Source organism: Lolium rigidum, chromosome 2 (assembly GCF_022539505.1).
Source record: "Lolium rigidum isolate FL_2022 chromosome 2, APGP_CSIRO_Lrig_0.1, whole genome shotgun sequence".
Classification (NCBI taxonomy): Eukaryota; Viridiplantae; Streptophyta; class Magnoliopsida; order Poales; family Poaceae; genus Lolium; species Lolium rigidum.
Window position 1 is genome coordinate 254,805,321 of NC_061509.1, and position 14,083 is coordinate 254,819,403.

At 41.4% G+C, this 14,083-nt stretch overlaps 1 long non-coding RNA gene across 2 annotated transcripts; it reads right to left on the reverse strand.

Moving 5' to 3' along the window:
* Positions 1-232: 232 nt before the first annotated feature.
* LOC124693285 lies at positions 233-5,383 on the reverse strand. Of its 2 annotated transcripts, none has more exons than XR_006999949.1 (2): positions 5,278-5,383; positions 233-4,710 (listed from the first exon to the last, which is right to left on the reverse strand). It is a non-coding gene; the product is annotated as an uncharacterized LOC124693285 (long non-coding RNA). The 2 variants fall into 2 exon arrangements; XR_006999948.1 differs by having other exon boundaries at positions 5,251-5,383.
* Positions 5,384-14,083: the final 8,700 nt, after the last annotated feature.

Here is a 14,083-nt window from a genome sequence, read left to right on the forward strand (position 1 = left end):
TTTCAAGGTGATCTACAATTCTCTAGTTGGCATGGCTATCTGTGTTCCTGTTCTGCTGGTTGTAATGAATGTGCAGTTGCGGCAACATACATTTGCTTATCTGTGCGTTCTAACTTTATGTGATGCCTTTACTTGCTCAGGTTTTTATTGGCTTTGCTCATCTACTCTAGTCCCCTTGTGTAGACAATGTACATTTTCTACACGGTAAGTATATATATATAAAAGCAGCCAGTGAAGGTTGCTACCTAGCTTTCTAATTGATTGCAGTGAGCGCTAGAGCTAAAGTTTCTTCTGCCTCAAATAAAACGAAAGTGCAACATGAAGATCAACGAAAGACCCAATAAAAAACATAGCATCCATGATTTGTTGGATGCTATGTACTGGTAGAGAGAGCAAAGGTTTTATGTGGGTACAAAAAGTTAGGGATGAATGAAGAACCAATTTATGTGATAACCTTATGTCATTAATATTGACAGCAGACCCCAACCACCGGCACACCACTCAGGTTGGCTTGACAGCGTCTAGGATGCTTAGTAACGACACCAGTTCAACATAACAATAAGCAAATGAAAGAGGTCACCCTATCAACAACGCTTCACTTCTTGCAGTTCACCTCTTTGAGAAGGCGACCTACTGGATGTCTTCCGCTGTCCTCTCGCATCCATCACGGCCGTAGTCGCTGATGCAGGTGAAGATCAGGGCATTTCCTTGAGCCACTCCGTTTGTGTCAGCAAAGCTTTCCTAGCCATAGTCGACGTAGACACGGCCCCTCCACTCCACGAGCTCCACGCGCTAGACATCTCCAGCGGTGTTTCCGAGCTGGATTTTCTGAGGGAAGTCACCGCCAATGTGCTCACGAAATACTCATGCTATCCTCACCGGATCTCGTAGGTTCCGTTTGACTTCGTGTGTGAGGTGGCGGGCGCAGCTGCACCAAGAAAACTGAAACAAAGAACCCCAATAAAACAGACAAGGGGCAATCCAACAACAAAGAAAAACAATGAGAGAAGAACCTTGCCACAAACCTTTGAAGTGACGATCCCTAGACATCTTAGCAAGATGGCCATCTACAAATGTCGAGGGCTTGACACCTAAACCACAAAACTAAAAGGCACACTCCGCAAATCACTACATCTATTAGAAGCCGTTCCTGCCAAGAAAAAAAAAGTATAGCTCCAATAAATCCATGGGATAATATTTGTAAAATAGCTCCATTGAGTCCAACGTTGGCTATGGAACCAATTCCTATAATTATGAAACCAAATTTTGTTGACCAAGAGAAGTTGGACCGGATACTACTCCCTTCCTCCCAAAATATAAGGCATCTAAGGATTAGTCGAAAGTCAAAAAGTAAAACACAAGGAATAATTGGAAAGCATGAATGGGTACTCCCTAATAAAGATTAATATCATACGGTACAAAATGTAAAATCCTAGTGAAATCAACTACTAAGCTAGTTTAAGAAGACTATTGAGTTGGCAAATAAGCTACAATAGATGGCGCCCCACTAATTTTACAGTCAATCCGACCCTTTGTGGTATTTGCAGGATCATAGAACCTTGAAATAAAATTCTGCCGCTTGTGATTCCTGAGAATACCTGCATTGGATGGCAGTGCATGAGCAGAACCAGCGACATTGCAAAGGAGAAGAATTGTGATAATATCAGCTTAGAGATAAAATTTCACTGTGCCAAAATCGAAGAAACAAAAACATGCATTTCTCAATTTGCTTTGTTAATCATAACACATATTAAAGGAATATAACTGATTTGAGTGATATCGAGTTCATAAGACCTATTTAAAATAATATTTTGAACTCTCTGGCTATGAGGTATCCAAGTGCAGCCTACATATGGTATGTAACCATTTGAGATCACAAACAAAAAATAAGAGCAAGTGAAGTAATTAATTTGCCTCCGCCTAGATAACAAACTATGCCTTGTGGGGAGAAATAAATTTGCCAGGTTACATAGCTGAGCTTCCCAAGCACAAAATGGTGTTTCCACAACAATCGTATTTGGTGCAATAGTACATGTGTCATATCTAACATAAAAAAGAATTATAAAAGGAAAATGATTAGCCAAGTATTCCGTAGGTAAGTTGTCCCCACTGTCCATACTTGTCAACAAATGCGAAGGACTTCCCAGCATGACTACCTTTACCAAGCCTATATGAACCAAACACAGCTAAAACCATTGAAGGGCTGGAAATGAGCTTGTTCTGCAACCAATTATCTTACTTTGATAGTTCGGAAACAATAACTGTCAGGTTACGGGGGAGTGTCCACATGACCAAATTGCCTGTGAGGCTGGAAACACATGTGCTAACATGCAAATACCACTTCAATAGCATGAACTACTCTAATATCCTACCACATGGAGCAACTTGAATATAGCTTATCTAAAAATAATAATACTTCGTGATTTGCATGAATGTAAGATGACATATTCCGTGCCCAGCCTAGATAAATAAGGAGCTTAATTGAGAGATCAGAAGGAGTGCCATATTACCTTTTCAATAGTGTATGACTGTATGATTTCTCTGTGTCAACCTTCCAAAAAAAGGTGGAGCTAATGTTTACTGAATTGGCAGACCGGCCACCGCTTTCCATACAAAGGAATAAGCAGCGTTATATCCACTTTAGTGGCTACTCGGTGATAAAATTGGCTTCCATAATATTTCAAATTTAATGATATGATTAAATTTCCCCGCAAAAAAATAATATGAGTAAATTCTACATGCTCCGGTCAGTCAATGTGTAAACAAATTTTCCATACAATGTGCCTTTCATATCCAACTCTATTCCAATTGCTTTCAGAAAACTACATTTAACCAAAAAAAAGGAAAAACGGAAAGCTTGTGTGACAGAAAAGTCACCTGAAATAGATGCAAATATCATGATCATTTTCCTAGTGATACTAAAAGAGAACATGTCGACCAAACTGAGTAACACCCACCTGAAAAAATTAAGAGCAGAAGAAGACACGGAGGGAGGGAAGAGACATGCAGTCTAGTAACATTGCTTCGATTTTAATGTGCAAGTCGATGCATCAGTGTGGTAAACAGTCAACATAGTTGTGTCCTTAATGTTTTTTACGACAAATTTAACTTTTTTTTTCATAGTATAGCATCATCCATTCATTACATAGTAACGATTGGCTATGCTAGAACACTCACACCAAAGGTTCATCACATTTTTTGAGAGAGAACTTACTTTGACCAAAAATTGAATGATGTTTACACCAAAAGTATGATAGTATCTTAAAGCCTTTCAGTACATGAAATGCAATTATGTGAAACAACATAAATGATGTGTCTAACATTGAAGAAATCTCTTAAACAAAACTGTAGTTGCAGACACGAGTATGCACTCAGAAATGACTTTATGACACAAAAATTAACATGAAAATAAAATATACAGTTGTAAAAATTAAATTCCAACATTTCCATCTGTCTATGTATAAGCAAAGTGACATTGAGCTAACAATAGACGATTTTTAGATAGCAAGCAAGCTTTGGATACAATCTAATTGTCTGTCTGCAGTATGATTCAAGTAATTATAACGAAATCCAAGTTTCTTATGAAATAAAGACACAAATTGGTTCATGAAACATGACATACTAAGAATCATATCCAGATCAGTTTTTGAAGAACACGTCTACTGAAGAATGAATCAGCTTCCAACTGCAGCAGTGTTCTACAAAACACTATGTGATCTAATTTTTTAAGACAATTCTTCCCAAATATATATAGTAAATTATCTAATTACAAACTTATAGTCCTCAAATAAGTTGGTTGATAGTTAATGATATATACAAAAGTAGCAAATAGACTTGGAATCTAAAAGCTTACAGAGCAAAACCTACCTATATGTACGTGCAAGAAGTGTGATACAGTATGTTGAAGAAACTTCAAGGTAGACAACGTACATCATGTACATGAACTGGTGAATGGAAATACCAGCAAGCTAAACATTAGAAAACAAATGTCATAGGAAATTTGAACCTGAATAGATTTTCAGTATTGAAATTATAGTGGACCTATTTACCATAGTTTGACAATAGAATGTGTTACATAAAGATGTGAATGAGTGATGATTTCTGCATACCAATGAAATGTGACACATTCACAATTAACTGAAATCTCTTAAGGGAAGGAAGAATTCTAAAAAAAGATTTCTGAATCTTTCCTCCCTTTTCTGCTATATCATTCAATTCAAATGTCTCCAATTTTAGTGCTTAAGCAGGTGTGTGCACATCAATATGGCATGAGATCTCTAGGAGGCACATTGCATGTTTATCTTTTGTTGTGAAACTAACACAGACAAAATGCTATTCCAAGTGATTGGACTGAACTTATTCTAAGTGATTGGACTGAACTTATTCTAAGTGATTGGACTGAACTTACATCAAGGTGCACCCAAGTCTTCTTGGCTTCAAGCGGTCACTCCATGAGGTTCAGCCTTGCCGTTGCTTTGCTTTTGAGATCAATATATGCGATCGACTTGTATATATGATTGTTGCCTACTTAAGTCAACTTAAAGGAAAAGACACCCTTCTAAACCAGGTTTGCAGTGATTTTTTAAACCTCCCAAACCTGAACTTTTTGTCTTATTTCCTTTGAAATTTATTGAGCCGACGCTAATTAGGATTTCCCAAGGACTGCAACCAAACTGGATTTCTTCTCACAGAAGCAAACACAACAGTAGGCTGCATCAAAGAAAATAAATCAAATCAGGATTTTACGTTCTCTGAATATATACCAAAGGAGCAGAAAGTGAAGCAATTAGACCAAGTACATCCAACTCTGAATATACAATAGTAGCATGCTTCCAGGAAAAGTCCGGTTTGAACCCGGGTGCACGTGAACCCAGGTTGGAAATGCATTTTCGAAATGTGAAAAAATTCTGAAAAAAATATATCGGGGTACGTACGCATGTTCCATGTGTGCGTAGAAAGTTTTCGCGGAGAAACCACTTTTTTATTTCAGAATCTAAAAAAGACAAAATACGTCACACATATACTGCTATATAGCGCTGAAAAATTTCACTTTTTTACCGAGACAAAATAAAAAGTTTTTTCGTCACGAAACTCGTGCCCAGGGCACATATTTGAGATCATCTGGGAAATCATTTTGTGTTTCGATTTTTAAAACATGTTTTGGAATCACAAACGGAACTTTTCAAAAAGTGGGTTCACATACACCCATGTTCTGAAAAGAATATAAGGTGGAGCAATTAGCCCAAGTACCTCCAACTCAACTCTTGTGAAGCCTACCTGGACGACCAAACGCCATTCTCAGGTGGAGATGCCGCCCTCGTGGCTCGCTGGCCGGAAGCGCTGTGGACCACTCGCGCCGCCGCCTTTTCACCTCTATCCTTCCTTTACCCCGCCACCTCCAACCCTGGCCCACCTCCCCAACGAAGAACCTAGGTTTACCCCTCCCGCCCCGCCGATGGATGCAACCCTCCACCGATCGAGTCACGACCACGGAAGCCCCGCCAAGCCCTCTCTCATTGCATACAGCAGCCCTCGGCCGCCCTTGTCATCGGGGCCCGCCGCAAGCCAGGTCGGTCCTCCACGGAGCCCCTTGCCTGAGGGCATCTAGCTCCCACTCGACTCGTATACTGCACGGCCTCCATAGCTCGAGGAAGTCCTCCCAGTGCTCTGGAATCCAAGCATGGATCCGGTCAGGGATAGCAGCCTGTTGTGGTAGCCGGTGACTGGAGGCGGTGATGGGCTCTGATGCGGAGAGACGGGAAGAGAGAGTAGGCGACGACGGGCACGACGGGAAGAGAGAGTAGGCGTCTCAGAGGAGAGGAGAGGCTGCTCGAGGGGCCCAAATCTGGCCCGCCGCACACCGACCATGCGGAACCGCCCAAGTCTTGAACGGCCGCCACCTACAAATCTACACAGGCCCCACATGCCCATACAGCGCCGGCAAATGGCTGAAAAGCCAGCGATCGCAACAGCCGTACTCTATTTAGATAATAGTGTTTCCGAAATTTTGACTAAATATGGTACTGAGATGTTGCTTGACTAACTCCTGAAAAGTATTCTTCTCACAATTTTCAAATCAGAGATGGCGCGCGTGGAGGCTGGATCTGGGCCGTCTTCTTCGGCTCGCGGAACGGAGTCGGGTCGTCAGCGTGAGGAAGCCGGGGCTGGTTGTGCTGCAGTCGTTGTCTCCCATGGTGGTGCGGCTAGGTGTGCTGCTTGAGGGCCTGGGCGTAGCCGGTTTGGTGCAGGGTTGTTTCTTGGCGGGTGCTTGCTGCAGAGCGACGGTGGTGCATGTTGTGGCATCAGCGCCGTGGCATGGCCGGGTGCTGCGGATGCGCCGCTGCGTGGTGGCATGGAGTGGATGCCGGGGCGGTGGCCCCGGGTTGATGTGCTGTGGTGGTGGAGATTGGTTGGTCTCCCAAGAGGTAGAGACGCAACGGTTGTGGCTTGAGGTGCCACTGCCGCTGCTTCGAGAGGTGGTTTGGTGGGCGGCGATGTGGAGGCTATGTACGGCGTGCGATGCTCCGGCGAGCTAGGCACCTCGGTGTCCTGGTTTGTTGGTTTTTTCCCTTGCTTGGTGGGAGGTGTTCCGGACACCGACGTCGCTTCCTCCTTGGGGGCGCTTGTTGTGGAACTCCATCTGCACCCGCGAGGGGCTTTGGCTCTGCGGGAGAAATCCTTAGCTCAGGGTTCCCTGGCGGGCGATGGCGGCGGCTACGTCACTCCCTTCCTAGAGGCATTGTTTTGGAGAGTCCGCGTCGGCTGTCGGATGTAACATCCTAGGACTTAGGACACACGCGGGGTAGATTTAAAAAGGCGTTGTGCATTGCATAGCAAAACGAGGGAAATTTTCGCGCTTAACTGCATAAAACCTAAGGGGGGTCGAGGTTTCTCTCTCGTTGCAACTAGAGTTTAGTGTAACGAGAGTGCGATGAATTTCGGCATGACCTCTTTTGAATCTAGGGTTTTGGAATGAGATTGAATTTGGATTTGAAATTTAAATTATGAATAATACGTGAATATAAGAAACCATAATATAATTGAAATGATATTTCATAATTCAAATACATATAAGATTCATACAATATCAAACCAAATTTGGATGAACACACATACATAAAGCTCATAAGGAAAACTTTGAGCTTTATTGATATTTACACACATTTACAATGTCTTTACAATATTCCAGAATATTACAATGATATTGTTCTTAAATGAACATGAAAACAAAATAAAAGGAAAACTACAAGTATATAATTTTATCCTATAATATAGCTTCACAGATCATTTCATGTTTTTTCTCAAATCCTTGCTCAATGTTGAATTCCTGCACAGATAATAAACAAAAGAAGAGAAAATGATGCCAAGTGGCAATGCTACTTGGGGAATCAAATAAAATGACCATAGCCATGATAAATGTCACCAAGTTGATCTGATCCACAGAAACCAGGAAACAAACCGAGCCAACAGTACAAACATGCAGGGGATCAAGTCCCAAGCCACACATAGACCAAGCACAGGATATGCTCAAGCCTGTCCACCAAAGGGACAAGTCCCTGGAGCTGTGCATGCTCCACAGCACACAAGTGACTCACTGCTTGAGGTGTCAAGTGATAACCCACAGGTATAGGGGATCGCAACAGTATTTGAGGGAAGTAAAACCCAAATTTATTGATTCAACACAAGGGGGGGTAAAAAATACGTATAAGTCTTAACAACGGAGTTGTCAATTCAGATGCACCTGGAAAAGCACTAGTAACAGGGGTGATGTGAAAGCAGTAGTAATGTGGGAGCAATAGTAACACAGTAGCAGTAGCAGTAACGCAGAGGAGATGGCACCGGAAAGTATTTCAGTGCGTAGTGGACTTTAGATCAATGATGATGACAGAAGGACCAGAGTTCCCAGCTATCTACACTAGTGGCAACTCTCCAAATAACATGTGTTGGGTGAATAAATTACAGTTGGGAAATTGATAATTGTGAGGGCATGACAATGCATGCTATGATAAGATAAAGTTATTGTAGTATTTAATTGGGCATTACAACATGATACATAGAACGTAATCCAACTACGTCTATGACCAATAATCCACCTTCAGGTTATCATCCGAACCCCTTCCAGTATTAAGTTGCAAGCAACAGATAATCGCATTAAGCAATGTGTGTAAAGTAAAGAATAGAATTACCCTTGGATAAAACATTGTTATTTTCTCCCTAGTAGCAACAACACATCTACAATCTTAGAAGTTATTGTCACTCTTCCAGAAAATTAGAGGCATGAACCCACTATCGAGCATAAATACTCCCCCTTGGAGATACAGGAAACTACTTGATCAGGGTAATCACAAGTACTGGAGAACATGCAAGATCTTAAGTAACAGTAGTATAATAATATGAAGAACAATCTGGTCAAAATTCCACAATTTATCGGATCTCAACAAACACAACACTAATTACATCATATGGATCTCAATCATGTAAGGCAGCTCATGAGATCATTGTATTAAAGTACATGGGAGAGAGAGTTCCAACTAGCTACAGCCCGAGAACCGTAGTCTAGGGGGAAACTACTCACGAACCATCATGGAGTCGCAGTAGAGGCGGTGGACTCGATGGAGATGGCTCCAGGGGTCAATCCCCATCCCGGCAGGGTGTCGGAATAGGAACTTCTAACCCCCGAAACTTGTCTGGACGATGGCGGCAGCAACGGAACTTTTCGTGGAAGGAGACTCTGGTCTTCAAGGTTTTTGTGTCGAAGGCTTTATATAGGCGGAGGAGATAGGTCGGTGGGGTTCCGGGTGGCCCCACACCACCCCTTGGCCCTGTCAGGGGCTGGGCCGCGCCAATGCATGGCCTGGCAGGCTCCTGGGCCCCCTCCGTCTCTCCTCTGGACTCCGTCTTCCTTTCGGTAAAATAGGCACTTCGGCTTTTGTTTCATCCAATTCTGAGAATATTTCCTTACAACTTTTCTGAAAGCAAAAACAGCAGAAAATAGGGAACTGGCACTGTGGCATCTTGTCAATAGGTTAGTGCTGGAAAATGTATAAAAGTGCCACGAAGTGCGAACGAAACATATGGAAATTGGTGTAAAACAAGCATGGAACATCAAAAATTATAGATACATTTCCAATGTATCAGCATCCCGAAGCTTAACTCCCGCTCGTCCTCGAGTAGGTAAGTGATAAAAGAATAATTTTTGAGGTGACATGCAGGCAACACAATCTTGATCAAGTTATTGTAAAAGTATTGCGAGCTAGGATCAAAGTACTCTAAACATACGCATGATAGATATAATTGAATAGAACTTAGCAACTAATAGCAAGATAAATAACTCAAACAAAAGATCATGAATAATAATGCATTGAAATTTGTTTATGGGCATCGCAAAAACATAGCAAAGTGGTATTCAGCTTGTCCCTTATGGAATAGCAAAACATAAATGCTAGGACACCTTTAAAGTTTAGAAGGTGACAAGATACAAATAATTTGAGAACAAGCAATTATCATAATCATGAATCAATCAATAATAAGTTTTGGGACTATGCACATTATAATCAGAATGACAACTATGCTCTCTTAGTGGTGCATAAAGTAAGAAGTTGAAGACTCAACATAAAAGTAAAAGATAAGCCCTGCACAGAGGGAAGCAGGGATCACTCATGTGCTATAGCTTTTTATTTTGCATAAAACATAGGTGTTGAAAAATGTATTTTGAGAGGTATCTAAGTCTATGTCAACGAATGGTATAAAATGTGATGGTATTCATAGCATAGAAAACAAAACTTTTCCTACCGCGAGAACGCAATCCAAGCCAAGATGCAATCTAGAAGACGGTAGCAACGAGGGGATGAACGAGACTAACCCTTGAAGAGTTCCAAAGCCTACGAGATTAGATCTCGTTGTTGCAGAAGATGATCACTTGCCGCTTTCAAAAGCGCGTAGAAGATCTTGACGGTGCCACAATCGGGCAGCACCTCCGTACTTGGTCACACGTTCGGTGTTGATGAAGACGACGTCCTTTTCCCCGTTCCAGCGGGCAGCGGAAGTAGTAGATCCTCCTTGGAATCCCGGCAGCACGACGGCGTGGTGGCGGTATCGATGGAGATCTCCGGTTGAGCTTCGCTAATCGTATGCGGGAGAGGTGATGGAGGAGGGGCGTATAGGGTTTGGGGAGAGGGGGCGCCGGCCTCAAGGGGGTGCGGCCAACTATGGCTTAGGGTGGCCGGCTGATACGTCTCCAACGTATCGATAATTTCTTATTTTCCATGCTTGTTTTATGATGATACACACATGTTTTATACATACTTTATGTCATATTTATGCATTTTCCGGCACTAACCTATTAACAAGATGCCGAAGAGCCAGTTGCTGTTTTTTGCTGTTTTTGGTTTCAGAAATCCTAGTAAAGAAATATTCTCGGAATTGGACGAAATCAACGCCCAGGATCTTATTTTTCCACGAAGCTTCCAGAAGTCCGAAAGGGAAACGAAGTGGGGCGACGAGGCGGCGACACGCCAGGGCGGCGCGGCCCAGGCCCTGGCCGCGCGGCCTTGTTGTGTGGGCCCCTCGCGTCGTCCCTAAACCTACCTCTCCGACTATAAGAAGCCTTCGTCAATAATAACTCCAGTACCGAGAGCCACGATACGGAAAACCTTCCAGAGACGCCGCCGCCGCCAATCCCATCTCGGGGGATTCAGGAGATCGCCTCCGGCACCCTGCCGGAGAGGGGAATCATCTCCCGGAGGACTCTTCACCGCCATGGTCGCCTCCGGAGTGATGTGTGAGTAGTTCACCCCTGGACTATGGGTCCATAGCAGTAGCTAGATGGTCGTCTTCTCCTCATTGTGCTATCATTGTTGGATCTTGTGAGCTACCTAACATGATCAAGATCATCTATTTGTAATGCTACATGTTGCATTTGTTGGGATCCGATGAATATGGAATACTATGCTATGTTGATTATCAATCTATCATATATGTGTTGTTTATGATCTTGCATGCTCTCTGTTATTAGTAGAGGCTCTGGCCAAGTCGCTACTTGTAACTCCAAGAGGGAGTAATTATGCTCGATAGTGGGTTCATGCCTCCATTAAATCTGGGACAGTGATAGAAAGTTCTAAGGTTGTGGATGTGTTGTTTCCACTAGGGATAAAACATCAATGCTATGTCTAAGGATGTATTTGTTGATTACATTACGCACCATACTTAATGCAATTGTCTGTTGTTTGCAACTTAATACTGGAGGGGGTTCGGATGATAACCTGAAGGTGGACTTTTTAGGCATAGATGCATGCTGGATAGCGGTCTATGTACTTTGTCGTAATGCCCAATTAAATCTCACACTACTCATCATAACATGTATATGCATGGCCATGCCCTCTTTATTTGTCAATTGCCCAACTGTAATTTGTTCACCCAACATGCTATTTATCTTATGGGAGAGACACCACTAGTGAACTATGGACCCCGGTCCATTCTTTTACATCAAATACAATCTACTGCAATACTCGTTCTACTGTTTTCTGCAAACATCATCATCCACACTATACATCTAATCCTTTGTTACAGCAAGCCGGTGAGATTGACAACCTCACTGTCACGTTGGGGCAAAGTAATTTGGTTGTGTTGTGCAGGTTCCACGTTGGCGCCGGAATCCCCGGTGTTGCGCCGCACTACACTCCGCCACCAACAACCTTCACATGCTTCTTGACTCCTACTGGTTCGATAAACCTTGGTTTCTTACTGAGGGAAAACTTGCTGTTGTGCTCATCATACCTTCCTCTTGGGGTTCCCAATGAACGTGTGCTTTACCGTCACAAGGAAGCTACTTTCTGGCGACGTTGCAAGTCAACTCCCACGCAAGCAGCTCTTTTTCTGGCGCCGTTGCCGGGGAGATCAAGACACGCTGCAGGGGGAGTCTCCTACTTCCAATCTCTTTACTTTGTTTTTGTCTTGCTTTACTTATTTTATTTACTGTTTAGTTTGTTCATTATATCAAAATACAAAAAAATTAGTTACTTGCTTTACTTTATTTATTATCTTGCTTGCGTTCTCTATATCAAAAACACAAAAAAAAAATTTAGTTACTTGCATTTACTTTATCTAGTTTGCTTTATTTACTATTGCTAAAATGGGTACTCCTGAAAATACTAAGTTGTGTGACTTCACAAACACAAATAATAATGATTTCTTATGCACACATATTGCTCCACCTGCTACTACAAGCAGAATTCTTTGAAATTAAACCCGCTTTACTGAATCTTGTTATGAGAGAGCAATTTTCTGGTGTTAGTTCTAATGATGCTGCTGCCCATCTTAATAATTTTGTTGAACTATGTGAAATGCAAAAGTATAAGGATGTAGATGGTGACATTATAAAATTAAAATTGTTTCCTTTCTCACTAAGATGAAGAGCTAAAGATTGGTTGCTATCTCTGCCCAATAATAGTATTGATTCATGGACTAAATGTAAGGATGCTTTCATTGGTAGATATTATCCTCCTGCTAAAATTATATCTTTGAGAAGTAGCATAATGAATTTTAAGCAATTGGATAATGAGCATGTTGCCCAAGCATGGGAAAGAATGAAAGCTTTGGTTAAAAATTGCCCAACCCATGGACTGACTACTTGGATGATCATCCAAACCTTTTATGTAGGACTGAATTTTTCTTCGCGGAACTTATTGGATTCAGCTGCTGGAGGTACCTTTATGTCCATCACTCTAGGCGCCGCAACAAAGCTTCTTGATAATATGATGATTAATTACTCTGAATGGCACACGGAAAGAGCTCCACAAGGTAAGAAGGTAAATTCTGTTGAAGAAACCTCCTCCTTGAGTGATAAGATTGATGATATTATGTCTATGCTTGTGAATGGTAGATCTAATGTTGATCCTAATAATGTTCCTTTAGCTTCATTGGTTGCTCAAGAAGAGCATGTTGATGTGAACTTCATTAAAAATAATAATTTCAACAACCATACTTATAGGGATAATTCTGGTAACAACTATAGGCCATATCCTGCTAGTGGTAATAGTCATGGTAATTCTTATGGTAGATATGTTTCGCCAAATGAGGAAAAGATGTTAGAAATTGAAAGATCTACTAAGAGCTTTATGCAATCACAATATGAGCAAAATCAATTGTTTACTAAAACTATGAATGAACAATCTGCCTTGTTGAAAAATATAGGGAATCAACTTGAAAATTTGAATATGGAGATTTCGGGTTTGCAAACTAAGCTTTCAAATGCTTAAAATCGAATCTCATACATGTCTGCGTCACAATCTTCTTTAATTAATAAAATGTCTGCTAAACCTGAGGATATTGATAATAAAATTGTTACTACATCAAACGCCATACAAGTTCGAATTAATGAAAATATTAGATTGATGGCTGAATTGCATGCTAGGTGGGGAAAAGAAGAAAATGCTAAAGAGAATAATGTAGCTAAAAGTTTGGACTATTACCACCACTAGTAATGCTAATGCTTCACATGTTGCTACACCCCCTACTATCAATGGTAAAATAATTGGTGTTAGCAATGTTTCTACTCCTAATGCAAAGTGTGCAAAACTGCCTGAAACTGCTAAAACTGCTGAAACTGTTTGTGATAAAACTGCTGAAATTTTTTCAAATGTTGGGGACAATGATCCCATTGCTTAAGATTATAATGGTTTAGATTTTGATTATTGCCACATCTCTGAAGTTATAAAGTTCTTACAAAAACTTGCTAAAAGTCCTAATGCTAGTGCTATAAATTTGGCCTTTACAAAACATATTATAAATGCTCTCATAAAAGCTAGAGAAGAGAAACTAAAACTTGAAACTTCTATTCCTAGGAAGTTAGAGGATGGTTGGGAGCCCATCATTAAGATGAAGGTCAATAATTTTGATTGTAATGCTTTATGTGATCTTGGTGCAAGTATTTCCGTTATGCCTAGAAAATCTATAATATGCTTGACTTGCCACCATTGAAAAATTGTTATTTGGATGTTAATCTTGCTGATAATTCTACAAAGAAACCTTTGGGGAGGATTGATAATGTTCGCATTACGGTTAACAATAACCTTGTCCCCGTTGA